Source organism: Rhododendron vialii, chromosome 1a (assembly GCF_030253575.1).
Source record: "Rhododendron vialii isolate Sample 1 chromosome 1a, ASM3025357v1".
Taxonomy (NCBI): Eukaryota; Viridiplantae; Streptophyta; class Magnoliopsida; order Ericales; family Ericaceae; genus Rhododendron; species Rhododendron vialii.
This window is the reverse complement of record NC_080557.1, coordinates 7,883,237-7,898,606: the sequence shown is the minus strand read 5'-3', so window position 1 is coordinate 7,898,606 and position 15,370 is coordinate 7,883,237. Positions and strand designations below refer to the sequence as shown.

Sequence of the window (15,370 nt, the reverse complement as noted above, 5' to 3'; positions counted from 1 at the left end):
CGAGAATTACTTTTTTGCAGCTTTACTCCAAGAAATGAACCCGGTTAAAAATCGAACCCTTTCAGATGGAGGCTTGAAGCAGGTTTATTAACCTTCTAAGCCCAAAAGAACAGATTAAAAAAAGAAGCGGCAAAATATGGTGATTGGGTGTAAGCACGACCAAATTAAAAGAAAAAAACACTGTCATTTGCTCAATTTCAAGGCTAGGTGCAGACAAACCACACCAATCTTTACGTCCCTGCAGACTAATAGCAATGAAGTACCTGAAATATATTTCCCCATTCCTTTTTCAGCCCTATACAGGTGGCACGGGCACAGTCTCACTACACGATATGGGCTTGCGCGGTACAGTATGAAAGCTTAAGTGGCCCAGTAGTCAAGTCATTTTTAGGTACACAATACGGGCATGGTAAAACATGAGCACGGCATGGCACACGCACAATGTGAGCACGGATACATCATTTCAGTTTATGCATAAATCATATTGATTCATTAAATCTGATTACACAAAAATGAAAATTGTTCTTTCTACAGTCAACTGAGTAATTTGGATAGCTTTGAATGATCGATTCTTTTACTTCTTTATCATCACAAACAGGGGCGGACACTAGGAGGTATCGGAGGTCGCCTGGCCCCTGCACAAGTCCAAATACTCTCACTGATTATACTAATTTTTTTAGGTTAATTTGGAAAAGTTGTATTGGTTTGACCCGTATCCTATATTAACCTATATCTAATTTTTCTGCATTCCGTCTTTGTGGTGGAAAAAATAAAAATTGCTTGTTCTAACTTGCTTTTAGTAGGTCTATCAAGAACCAAAACAACATGAAGTACTGGACAAACATTTAAATTTGCCTTGTGTTTCATGTGTCGATGAGGAATTTTGGCAATCATATTTCATACTCATGAATGAATGTGAAAAGGACGACCGCAACCAGCAATTTCGAAATTGCCTTGAAGTAAGGATTCAAAAATTAAAACACCACACATACGTGAAACGCACTTGCCGCAGTCAAGAAAGTACTTTCTGCACTTTCTTTTCATGTGAAACATATTTGCAGCAGCCAGGCAAAGAAAGATTAGGAGGGAGAAAGGGTAGTTTAGAATTTATATAGCAAAGGACCCCTATTTAAGTTTTCCATACAAATTAAACAATTTATGTTATTAGACTTATTCCACATCGCCCATTTAAGCCACCTATTGCCAATCTAACATATGGGAAGGAGTACATAAGTAGAAAATTCTGTAAAGAAAGCCAAGTAATTATAAGACTTGCTGCATTAGTTATGGCTGGCATTTCCCATTAACGCCTAATGATTATTGGGTATGGTATTTTATCGGAAACCAAAAGAATGCATAGTACGTTATCACTAAAAAATGCGTAATTAAAAAAAAAATATCGTAAGTATCTTAAATGCTAAGTCTTGGTCATTGGATGATTCTGCTACTTGTACGTTTTGGTCTTTGGAGGGTTGTGCCAATTGTCTTGGTCGATGTCGATGATAAGCCCTTCATATATATTCCAATGACTTCAGACTTGGGGCATGCAAGACTTTGATCCATTCCAAAGGCTCCAAACATACTTTATTAGAATAGTCTTTTCTGCCTTTTTCTTTTCTTTTTTATCCTCCTAGCTAGCCTAATGAAAGTGCATGAGATCACTTTGCCCGTTTATGTTTGTCTCCATTTATTTGTTATTTTTGAAAGTGTACGAGATCACTTTGTCTCTCGTCGGCAGTGTCGTTATTAGGAAAAGTTTTCCTAATATCCCTAGCGAGACACAACGATATTTCATCAAATTAAGAATTCTACCCAGCCTACCGTGGACACTTGTTAAACCCCATTTTATTAACTTAAATGCGAACTCCGTTTATTTGGCCCAAAGTATGGGATATTTTAAACTTTTAATTATGTTAGTCTAACTTCTTCGTTCAGTCTTGACTCTAAGCAAACACTTTCAAAGACAGAGTACAGGGGATCCATTAAGTGAGAAATGACAGGGTCATTGGTGTGCTCAAAATGTTTTGATAAGGTTGTTTCCACCGCATTCAGAATAGAGGCTTAAACTGTGGTTGAAAAGATGGAACGTCAATTAAGTGTATGGCGTGGAAGATGTTTGTTTTATGCCTTCAGAACTATTATTTGTTTATTTATATTATCAATTAGAGTTTTATTTTATTATTCTGAAATGCTTTGTTTCATACATTGGATATAATTCATGAGATGAATGTTCATGAAATGAATATAAAAGTCCCAAATTACATTGAATATGATTTATGCATGTAAATGTGATTTACTTACGGGAGATATAAATCACCAATGTTTGTAATTTGAACTATTCACAATTGCTAATAAGAATGGACTATCTATCAGATCGATTGCAACATGATTAACTTCTATTAGATAGAATGATCCATCTCAATTATTGAAGTGAAAGACTTCAAGTTAATATGTTGGTGTATTTGGTATACACTGAAGGACCATCATAAGACTCACACTATTTTAACCACTGTCCACTTAAGTGTGAATCTTATAATGCTAATTGTAATTCACTCTTAATCCAGAGAAAGTTAATGAACTTAAAATTCTAGCCTATGTCACTTTGAGTCACCAATGAGTGAGGTCTAACTCGATCAACACCTCGGTGGGTTGGGTGATTTATGTTAGGACTATGAGAATATTATTTTCAAGATGGAATTCACTCTCTATTTAATTATAGAGTATAGTGTCCCCTTGAGTTAGTTCACTGGATTAGTCTTTGAAACCTAGTACTAGTCATTTTAATGAAGCGTTCATTAAAATGTTTTTCTAGACTAAAAGTTGGTGAACTAGTATTCAATGGAATTAAAATATAAGTATGCTTTGGTGTGACAGTTGTTTATTATGACCAATTGCTACTTATGGACATTACATAGTGAAGGGGTTCGACATTACGGTATTGGCATTTATCAGGAACAATATATTAATATTCTTGAGGCCTAGAGTTCAGCCATAATTATATAGTGGAATTAATTTTGGTTTAATTGGGCCACCACTCATAGAGATGAGAGAGCGTGAGTCCAATTTTAGCTAAGCCTCAAGAAGCCCATAGGTCCCAACCCTAGCCCAACAAGAGATTGACTTATTGGCCAAGTAAATTTATCCCTATAAATATATCTCTAATTCTCTCATGTAGGAGACGACAATTTTTCCTCCTACAAGATATTGAGAGAGAATTGAGAGATTAAAAGAAGGGAGGAATATTCTAGGGTTCCCACAAACCGTATTGGCTGTTTTCTCTTGGGTCATAGGGTTGAAGATTTTTGGGGTGCAAGGAGCAAGAAGGAATCAATCTTTTCATAACCAAAAGTAGGGTTTTGTTTTTGAACTCCGAAAAGGTAAAACCCTAACCCTTCCTCCTGAAACTTTACGCACACGTAAGAAGTAGATCTGAAACAATTTTTTTTGAAACTATATATTTTCCGCAATGGTTTTTGAGAAAAACCCAACAGAAGATACAATTCTACTGGGGGTAAACTCACCTTGATCAATTCATCTCTTGTCAATCAACCTATATACTTTATGTCAATCTTTAAAATGCTAGTGGCAGTAGCAAAATCGTTGGAGAAAATTCAAAGGAAATTTTTTTGGGGGGACACGATAGACAAGAGGAAACTCCACCTGGTTAAATGGGAGGTGATTTGCAAGAAAAAGGAGAATGGGGGTCTAGGGAGTGAAGAATTTGTTCGTGCAAAATTTGTCCCTTCTAGCCAAGTGGTGGTTTAATAAGGAGTCTAATTCATTGTGGGTGAGGGTGGTGATCAAAGGGAAGTACAATTTAATTTGGAGTAGGGTTGCTAGTTTCCTAGTATACCAATCTCTGGTAGGGCCTCAAATTTATGGGGGGATATCTGTGCAATTGGGGAAGTGTCCTCGTGTATCAGAAGTATCATCCAGGAGGGTTTTCGAATCCAAATTCGTTCCGGTTTGGAGATTTCTTTCTGGAACCATGTATGGTTGGGGGACACAACTCTTAGGGAGGAGTATCCCCGTCTGTATCTAATTTCTACTAAAAAAGAAGCAGTTGTCAGTGCAATTTCGGATGGCATTGGAATGGATAGATGGAATCTGTTTTTTAGTTGAGATTTACGCGATTGGGAATCTCTTCAAGTGGAGGAATTAAAGCAGAAGTTACAACCAATTTTTCTAGACTCGTCCAAATTGATCTCTTGAATTGGAGATGGTCCTCGGATAATCGGTTCTAGCTCGGTTAAATTGGTGTACAATCAGTGGGAAAGCAATGAGCACTCAAGAAATCCGAGTTTGGGAGCTCTGTGGAAGAACCTTAGCCCCCCTAAGGTGGAAATCTTCGCTTGGATGGCTTTGCAATCCAAGGTGGCTACGCATTCTGTGCTTTTGGGTAGAAATTTGATTCCAGAGGGTCAATCTACTCAGTGCCCTTTTCGTTCGTTGCATTTGAAAACTCCGCAACACCTATTTTTGCACTGTCACTTTTCGTGGGATGTTTGGTCACAGATTCTAGACTGGTGGCATTTGAGATGGGTGTGTCCCACATCTCTGGAAGCTCATTTCGGGTGGTGGATGGAAAGTAGATTCAGAAATTTGGAGAAAAATTTGTGGGAAGTTACTTTCTTTGCGACGTTGTGGTCTTTATGGTTGGCGAGAAATGATTATGTTTTTAACAACACCACATCAAGAGCTAGGGTTGTGGGTGAGCAGATTAAAGCTAGAGTTGCTATGTGGATAAAGGCAAAGTTCAACATTAAGGTGTACACGGTCGAGGAATTTAAGGTTTTTTTTTGGATGGAATTAGAATGTTGAAACTGTAAAGAGTGTTTGCAGTGGTGTATGAGGTGTTTGTTTTTCCTCCAATTTTCTGTTGGAAGTCATTGTAAGGGGCGTGGTTTTATTTTCTATTTTTGCTGCTTGAATGTATAAGTTTGTTTATGTAACACCCCGTCCCACAATGGAAGTCTACATGGATGATCTTGGGCATATAACAAACCTTATGGGCTACTACTAGTACCTTGTGCTTAAGCTTTTGGGTCATGTGGTGTGGCATATGGATCAAAATTAGGGTACTGGGCCAGTGTTCTGCTGGGGGCGTTACAGGTGGTATCAAAGCCATCCATGTGCACGACCATGTGGGCCTTGGAGTTTGGTTTGATTTGGTTGTTGGTTTGATTTGTATTGGTGATTATAGTGCTCAACCCCTCGCGAGGGCGCGAGGCTATAAAGTTTGGGAGATTGTAACACCCCGTCCCACATCGGAAGTCTACATGGATGATCTTGAGCATATAACAAACCTTGTGGGCTACTACTAGTATCATATTCTTAAGCTTTTGGGCCATGTGGTGTGGCCTGTGGATCAAAATCAGGGTACTGGGCCAGTGGTATGCTCGGGGCGTTACAAGTGGTATCAGAGCCATCCATGTGCACGACCATGTGGGCTTTGGAGTTTGATTTGATTTGGTTGTTGGTTTGATTTGTATCAGTGATTATAGTGCTCAACCCCTCGCAAGGGCGCGAGGCTATAAAGTTGGGGAGATTGTAACACGCCGTCCCACAACGGAAGTCTACATGGATGATCTTGGGCATATAACAAACCTTGTGGGCTACTACTAGTACCTTGGGCTTAAGCTTTTGGGCCATGTGGTGTGGCTTGTGGATCAAAATCAAGGTATTGGGCCAGTGGTCTGCTTGGGGCGTTACAGTTTAGCTTACGTCGTTCAAGTCCCCCTCGATGTACCCTTTCGAGTTAATATATATGTTTCGTTTGCTGAGAAAAAAAGAGAGCAAAAGCTTGTTAGTAACCTTCCAAGCCCAAAAAAGTACAAATAAAAAAAATATAAAAGAAAAAACTCTGCCAATGCCATGTGCTCAATTTTAAGGCTATCAATGTGCAACCAAACCAGACCAACTCTTGTATCTCGCCCCATCAATTAAGATGAGATACCTGAAATATGTTTCCCCATTCTTTTTTCAGCCCTAGAAGTGTAAATTGGGCTATGTTACGGCCTAGCTTTTTCATTTATTTAAATAGTTATATAGCCGTTATTAATTAGTGTTATGATTGGGTCCCGGCCAACTAATTAATTTGTCCGCGCTATGGATATTGTTGACACGATTGTAATATTTGGGGTATGAAATTGATTTTGGGTAAACTAGTGGTAATGGATGGTAATTTTATAAATTATGTTACGTTCTATCTTATTCTAATTAACTAATTAGCTATAATATAGGGAGTAGTGGGTAGTTTTAGAAAGTTAGAAGATATCTTCACGGAATAGGGTTTTTATTTGGAGAGAACGTCTGAGATAAGAAGTTTGAGAGAACTTTGTGTGGGAAAGGCAAAAGCCTCAGACACGTTTGAGTTCGGCTGATTCATGATCGGGTAAGCGGCACTTGTTTCCCTTTATTCCTGTCCCTTTTCTATTCTTTGTCATCCATGGATTGGGGTAAGGCTTGACTTTTGGAAGGTATAAGATAATGGTATTATATATTGTGAGGTTAATTGGGTTGTTTGCCGTTCATAATTATTCTTTGTCTTTCATGGGTTTGGCACCAATGGTTTTCCTTCTAATCCTATTTGACTTATTGGAGTAGTGGTGGATGTTGTGGGAGATATGGGTGTGAGCAGGTGTCAAGATTTGTGCTTAGGGTGATGGTGATGTGTCGGTTCGGGTGATGAATTGCACGTGGAATTGGAGGCATGAGTTGGGTTTTGTATTTTTGGTGGTTACTGGTGGTAGTAATTAGGATTAGGTTAGGTTTATTTTAATAGGAATTGATATTCTGTATGTACTCGGTGTGTATTTGCATAGTTAGTCATTCCATGCTTTGCTCTTTTGTTCAGGTTAGTGTTCTTTTGCGTGTTCGATTGCATTACTATTGAATCCAGGTGAGTGATTAAGCATGTTACGTACTTTCGAACTTCTCCATGTCCCTTAAATTGTTATTTTGGAAAATTTATTATTGAAATTGGAAACACATATTATTTATATTTGATTATATGAAATTGGCATGCGGTATCGGTGAAACCATTTGTTGATCGAATAATCTTTTGGTGAGAACTTTGTGGATATCGAGTGGGAACATATTTTGGAAGTTCAGGGAAATTAATCCTCTGTGTGCGGGTGACTCTGGCCATTAGGGAAGAGACCGAATTAGGCTGGTGACCCTAATGCTCAACGATTGTTATTGACCGGATCATTCTTAGGGAAAAGTTCTACGGGCTGCCTACTCATGGTAACTCTAAGTTTCGATATTGGATCTAATTTTGAGATATTTATTCACTGGCACTTGGTACTATTTGGTATTGGTTGTGGTTCCTCATTGTGGTTGGATACTGTATTGTGATCAACATTAAGTCATTGGTTGAATTGTTCATTGGGTTGGTTTATATTTTGTTATTCACCACAGATGTCAAACTATGTTGACATGATAAATTATTTTGATTCCTATTTCAGAACCTTATTCTAATATACATGCTTTGTCATTTACTGAGCTTGTCAGCTGACAGATTTATTCCAACTTCTTTTTCAGGCAAGTTGGGAAGTTAGGCAAGGACTCTAGCGGCATCTTGGGGATTTTATTTGTTGATCTCCTTAGGGTGTCTCATTCTAGTTTTATTTTAAAAGTTGCTTCCGCATTCGAAACAATTGTCAGATAACAAATTCTTTTTATTATTGTTGGATCACTGGATATTGTTTGGTTCATGAGATGGTTGTGCCCCATGTTTATGATGAGACATATTAGGCTTTGGATTTGATTAATAATGAAAAGCGATCAATTGAATTTCAGTTACTTTAATTTATTTAGGCTGCATGTTCCATGGGTTAGTCTCATGATTCATGGCCGGTCACTTCTCATTTTTGGGGTGTGACAGGCTAGGCTAGAACGGGCACAATGTGGGCATGACACGTTAAGAAGTAGGCACAATAAGGTACAGGCTAGCACGGTACGATGTGGAAACTTCAATAGCCAAGTTGGGCTGTCATTTTGGGGAATGCAACACAGGCATGGAAAAGCACGAGCATGACACATGCATAACACGAATAGGGATATATAATTTATATTTAACTATAAATCAGACTGATCCATTAAACTTGATTACACAAAAATGAGATTTGATCTTTTATAATCAAATGAGTAACTTGCATATCGATCCTTTTACGTCTTTATCATCTCAAATGCATTCAACATGCACAACTCAGAAAAAAAAAAAATGATAGAAAGAGAAGTACTTGCAAGACTAAGACAAGATGAATGCAATAGTGGCTAGCTATTTATTAGTAGACATCATTAGGAAGAACAGACTGAGCTATTTTTTACAGCGTCCTACCAATTCTAAATACAATACGTTGAAAAGCAAATTTGTAGCATAATGCCAAAAGCTGGAATGTCAATCCGGAAGTTCAATTTCCTTGACATTTTCCACATGCAAGTTTTGTGTTTTTGAGGTAACGCAACTTATCTTTGATAAAATCAGATACAAGAGTTTCAACAATAGCATTTTGAACACTAGAAATAAACAGTCGATTAGATTAAGAAATTTTTTCCTAAAGCAGAGGCCAAATACCATCCATAACCAACAAACAAGTTTTACTCAACATACAACATTTGCATTGACTAATTTCTTTAATTTGCTTTTTCACCCTCTTCCAACTATTGTTTCCGACGTCTTCAATCAACTTGACAAACCATTGAGGTCGTCCTTCAGAGAGCATAAGATAGCCCATGACAAGTCCAAATCCATAACCGAGCAATACTTGCAACTTCCAAACCAAATCCACTTGAACATTGTGAATGATTTTCTTGTTGTACCATCGAGGTTAGTGGTTCTGGTGCCCCCAAATTGCTGCATCCATTTGACAATGGAGATCCACATAACACAGAGTTGTTGATGTAAGAATATTCATTTGAAAATGCATCAAATTGCTTAATTGCCTCGAGGTATCCATCCTTTTAGTTGATTATGTGAAAAGGTTTAGGATTGCAAGAGATGTCAAACTTGTGACCTGTTGAGGGATCTCCCTTTGTGAGTTTGTTTTATGATATGTCTAACCGTTAGAGCTTTGTCAATTTCCTAATAGCTATGGTATATGACCTATAGGGCTATTGTAAGATAAGTTCAGTCCAAGAAGAAATTGTCAAATTCCAGTGCTGAATACCCAAGAAGAAATTGTCAAATGGCCTCATGGCCTAGTCTAAACAGACTAGACGTAAAGGTACAGTTACTTGTGATGGAAGGGACTTGCGAGACTATTACTCCGTATGTGATAAATCTAACATAAGAAGATTTGTTAGGTTTACACCCCCAAACACGACGGGTCCTATGAAGTTATTATGTAAAAGAATAAAACTAATAAGTTATTACGTAAATGTAGCAATAAAGCCGACGATGCAAAGGCATGCCAAGATTCGGCAGCGATCCATGACTTTAGTATGAAGGCAGCGAGGGAAGCGATTCGGGAAGTTCCAAGATTTTTGGGTGGTTCGATTCTGATCGATTTGTAATTCAATCACTTGGTCTGGTGTGAGCAGTGGCGAGTGGAGTTTGTATTTGGGTTGGGGTTTGGGCTTGGGTCAAGTTCTTCTCTATGGGTTTTGGACTGGGCTTGGCTCACTTGTTGGGCGTTATTGTTTGATTTGGGCATTTTTAGGCCTCTTTGTGTTATATTGTTTGATTTGGGTTTTTAGACCCTTATTGGGTGTCTGGGCTTCGTTCCATATGGGTGTCCTCGATTGGTTTCCTTTCAATCGTTGGTTTGGGTCTCGGATTGGACTGAGTGTTCTTCTGAACAGGACGTTTCCTTACTCCTATTAGTCTTGTAACAATTTCAAGATTAATGAAATTTTTTTGCTGTTCAAAAAAAGCAATTCAATCACTAGAGATTGTGGGCCATCAGCTTAGATGGGCCACTACCTTTGGGCCTTCTATATCGGGGAAGCAGGGGCCCTGTTATGGCCCAAAACACAGCAACAGTCCCTACTATGCCCATTTTTGGTCCGGCCCATCTCCGAGATCGAAATTCCATCTCTTCGGTGGTGGTCTTGGTGGATGGACCACGGGTTTTCGACGAGTTAGAGATCGCTGATTCAAGGTGTGTAGGGACAGATTCAGGAATATTAGCTAGTGGGGGCACCTTGTTAATCATAATGGTGAAAGTTCATTATTTTAGTCCATAACTGGTTTGAGGTAAATGAATCATGAATGGTGCCAAATGTTATTCGTCTATAGGTGGAGTAGCACGAGATCTTCACTGAATTTATTGACATTAAGTCTTGGTCATTGGATGATTCCTTTTTGGCTTGGCCATTGGATGGTTGTGCCAATTGTCTTGGTCGATGTCGATGATAAGCCCTTAATATTCCCAATGACTTTGATCCATTCCAAAGACTCCAAACATACTTTCTTGGAATATTATTTTCTGCATTTTTCTCTTTTGTCCTCCTAGCTAGCCTAATGAAAGTATACGAGTTCACTTTGCCCGTCTATTTTTGTCCCCATTTATTTGTTAACTAGCGAATGCCCGTGCCTGAAGGCACGGCGCAATGTGCCTACATGCACGTTGCTAGTGCATGTCAATGCCTGAAGCCAAACTCGAACAATCAGCACATGCAAATAAAAACTTGACTCGCGCGCAATATGTCAACCCATGACCAACAAATTCAACTAAGCGAAAAACAATAACCCGTGCACATGTTTTCTATTTTGTTCTTATGTGTCACATGTCACTCGATCATGGCTATTTTATTGCAAAAACGAAACAGAAAACATGTGCATGCCAGTGCTCTGCATATAAATTTAAGAACACCAACCAGCAAGTATTCTACATCAACTAAATTAGTAAAAATCTAAACACACCAGCTCTGCATTTAACAACATAAGACCAACCAGTGCTCTGCATTTAACAATATTAGAGCATATCTAAGCACACCAGCCAGTGCTCCGCATTTACCAATATAAGTACAAATCTAAGTACACCAGAGCATTTAACAATATTAGTATAAACCTAAGCACACCAACCAGTGCTCTGCATTTAACAATATAAGTACAAATCTAAGCACATCAGCCAATGCTCTGCATAATAAGTGAATACTTGTGGATCTAAAACCTCGCAATTTAACGTACTTGAGTGGTATTTCTGCACAAATGTAAAAATAAATAAACTAATTTAGTTATTGACTATGGAAATTAAACCTCCAAAATCACATACGACAAACAAAAAACATAATTTTTGTGATGTTCACCCTCCTAAATCACATACGACAAACGAAAAACATAATTTTTGTGATGTTCACAATCCTACTTTCAGTCTAATATTGAACTTTTGACATCATCTCTCCAATCAAAGCAAACAAACTTGGATCATTTCATGTACTCGTGAGGATTCCATGATTTACAATGTGACAGAAATGCACTCACTAACAGGTCCACTAAGGCAGCTCTTAATCCTAAAAAATCCAATACTTGTCTAGCTATCTGTTACCCAAGTGGAAAAATCAGTTCATCTATCATCTGACTATACCTATGACAAACTCCAATATCTTCAATCAATTGCTTTGCTACGTAAGCAAAAGACCTCAATGCTGAAGTATACTAATAATCTACCCATGACTACGATAAAATCGAACGATTTCGATCGAAAGTTATGCCAATAGATACGAATTAGATTGAATTTCACCATATGCAAAATAAAGACTTACTCTTTTTTGTACATTCATCGTCGAAATCAAAGGAGGAAAAAATGAACGGAGATCTGACCTCGTTGCTGAAGTAAGCCTTGCAAGCTCGGAAGGAGTTGGCCGGAATGAAATTGGCAGTGGCCCGTAGATTTATAGCTCTTCTTTTCCCAAAGGAAAGAATTCAGACCCTTGTTTTCTTCAATCATCATCACTCACTCCTAATTCAAGTCTTTAAAACTTATTTGGTCTCTCAGCCCCTCGACTCTGCATCATCTGACTTTGCATCATCCGCATCAGAATCACTTCCCGAAGAGCTCCCAGATTCAGAATCTGCACACAATCCCTCATGATCACATAACCACTCCACAAAAAATTTCACCAACTATTTCCACAGAGGAAGAAAATAAGGAATTTAGATGTTACCACTTGATGAGGATGAATCGCTGCTTGAGCCGTTGGAGCTGCTTGAATTGCCAATTGCATGACCCTTATTATCATGACCACCGCCACCGGCCGTGGCACCATCATCCTTCATTCCTTCTCGATCTCCACTGGTGATAAGTGGGTCATTGGCATCTCATCGCCAATACCTTCCTCCCAGCATCAGTTTTTTCACTCACATAAACCTCCTATTAACAACATAACAATTATTAGCAAAACTTTCTGTGCCAACCACTAATCACAAATCAAAGCAAAATTTATGTTTTTAACCACATTGTGATTCTTCAAAATCCATATATAAAATGCGCATTACAATGTAGTCAACAATTCGAGTGTTTTTAGCATATTGCCTATGCTTGAAAATACTTAAAAAATATACTTCATGAGCAATACAAACAACCCTGTGGTTTGAGAGTTCAATGCACAATGTCATAGAAAATAGAACACGCTTCAGTTCTGAATGAGAAAGCAGTGGCATTTTACTTCATCACCTTTGAGTTAACAGTTAAATGCATATGAGATAACAACCAAAATAAGATTACCATGGCTTCCAGTTTCCGGAACATGGAGTAAAAGACTTGGCAATAAAGCACACAATACAAAAAAGGCTTCAAGTAACCAAACAATCGGTACAAAAAGACTGAAAAACTGCTACATAACTGATGATACTTAAATCTATGATTAGGATCTACTTGCAGTCACTAATCACTGCATTTGGATACAAAACATCTGAACAAATTAAAAACATCAAAGTAAGCATCAATACCTTGAAGCCACATGAGAACTGCTAGTGTTCTTAATCTTAACATCACCTCTCATCTGCTTCCCTGGCTCATCTACAAATTACAACAAAACCAAATCAATCAGTTAATTCTTAAAAAAACTCGTAAACTAAGAAAAAACAGTTCCAAGCTAAAAACGAAGCCGCACAGGGAAAGTATAAATTCCCATTTAGACTAAGAACATCAGTATGTATTTATTAAGGAATCCTTTGAGACATTTCATCAAACAGGCAGTGAGCTATCAATACACTCCAAATCAGAAAGTAATGCAGTTTGAGAGAGAGAGAGACAGAGAGAGAGGTAGAACCTGTAGCACGCTGATGTCGGCGTTCTATGACTGAGGGGAACTTTAAGAAAACTGAAATCAAAAGAAACGATTTGGTTATCAATAAAAAGACTGCTACAGGTAACCAATAAATATAGTGTATTTGATTAAAGCTGGTGCATTACTTATGGAAGCTTACATTTTGATTTCTGTAATACTACCAAGCTTCCACTTTGTGTACATAAAGTTCAAGAACAGGACTCGGAATATTTTTAACAACCTCTCCGATACCTAGTGTATTCAAAATCCCAACCTCTCCAATCCCTAGTGTATTCAAAACCCCAACCTCTCCAATCATTTTCAAACCCTTAAAGCCCACTTCATAAGTCTTTTAAATAACATCCACTGATGAGCAATACACAGACAAAACAAACCCTAAAAACCCAATGAAAGACAAAAAATAAAAAAACAAACCTTGATATGGAAAAGTTGCAGCTTTTCAGGTTTTCCAAATGGAAGACAGTACCATTACTACACCATGGTGAATAAATTGAACTGGTTGACACTTTACCATACCATATCTAAACTACTTTCGATTTTACCATAACTTCCAGTCAAATAACATCTAGAGTTTGCTCTCTTCTTCTAAAGCATAACATCTAGAGCAATGGGGAACTAAAGAACAGACGCAAGGAAAGCAACGATTTTGAATCCAGGACTAATTTTGAAACACAAAACATATAAACAGAAAAAAATCATGTGCGATCAATCAGGGAATAATCACCGATGTTCTGATAGCGAGTGGCTCTGATGGAGACCTCAATTTGCATTGGAGTTACCCTGACCTCCGCTAGCTCTCTCGTCAACACGTCGTTCAGCTCAGCGAAGAACACTCCATCAGCAACGCACTGTAAACAAAAAAGAAAAATAGTAGAACTGAACACTAAGCTAACTTATAAAGGCCCCTCATGTTGAAAACAGTAGAACTGAACACTAAGTTTCTGAAAATCAGCCTCTCTGAACCGAACACTAAGCTAGAAGTAAAACTCAACACGGGCAGCTGTTAAAGCATTTGGTAGTAATAGTCAGGGATGAGCCCAGGAACTGTGAACTACAAACCTATTCATGACGCACAAAAAAGGATAGGCATCAGCCCTTGCTTGCAGCTTGAGTGTTCTGTTCTTCAGTAAAATCCTGATCAAGCTATCATATTTGGTCTCAAAACAACTTTAAAAATTAAATTATATTTGGTTTTATTTTTAAGGATAAAGAAGCAGAGAAAAAAATAACCCCACATAGTCAAATCTATAAGCAAATGGAAAGCGATTATGAAAAACAAAATCCATCGATTCAAGTATTTTTTTCAACACTTGGTAGAAAAGTGGTTACCTTTGACCTCGGCTGTTCCCGCTACTTGGGTGAGCGTAATGTTCGATCGGCCACAGGTGGTGATTCTCGGAAAGAGAAGAAATCCCTTGGAGAGAGAAAAACCTTACCTACGACAACATGAATCAAGTATTTAGTGAATAAACCCTAGACTCGTAGTTTTTTTTTAGTGAAAGATGTGAAACCTTCGTGCGATACTGAGATTTCAAACCTTTTGAGGTGAAGAAGAACTACATACCATCGATTCAAAGCCTGAGAGCCTCGATCGCGCCGGTCGACGGTTTTAGTGGTGTCCAATCGGGATCGGCAGCAGGTCAAGATCAGTGACTGGTTAGAGAGAGGGAGAGAGAGAGGAAGAGCCAGAGAGGAGCGACTGGGATTCGATTCCCGAGGGCTTGCGGCGGTGCCGTGGGTGTGAGGGAGAGAGAGGGATCGAGAAGAGCGAGAGGGAGAGTCGAGAGGGTCTGTGGTGGTGCGGCTGGGGTTTCCCGTGGGGAGATGATAAGTGCCAAAATATGTATATTTTGGCCCTCCAATCTACATTTATTAGTCCTTTATTTTTGTTAATTGATTTTTATTTTATGCTTTTTATGTTTATAGGTTGCTCGAGCCCGTTGTCCGAGATTTTGAATAAAAAGAAGATTTTAAAGAAGTTTGGGATCGAAGTGCGAAGTGCATTAAAATTTTGGATGATTAATTTAATATTAGACAAAGTCAAAGAGTCTTTGTGTAATTTAAGTATTCAATCTCTATATATACAATTTGACCTACTGAAGAATGGGGGTCGGCAGCTTTTGGAAAAAAG

The 15,370-nt window shown here is 38.3% G+C and overlaps 1 long non-coding RNA gene across 1 annotated transcript; it reads right to left on the bottom strand.

Moving 5' to 3' along the window:
- Positions 1 to 10,977: 10,977 nt before the first annotated feature.
- LOC131315851 (uncharacterized) lies at positions 10,978 to 14,991 on the bottom strand. The gene is made up of 9 exons (XR_009196919.1): positions 14,777 to 14,991; positions 14,569 to 14,675; positions 14,299 to 14,382; positions 13,751 to 14,087; positions 13,222 to 13,614; positions 12,899 to 12,968; positions 12,115 to 12,320; positions 11,771 to 12,021; positions 10,978 to 11,150 (listed from the first exon to the last, which is right to left on the bottom strand). It is a non-coding gene; the product is annotated as an uncharacterized LOC131315851 (long non-coding RNA).
- Between the last annotated feature and the right edge of the window lie 379 nt (positions 14,992 to 15,370).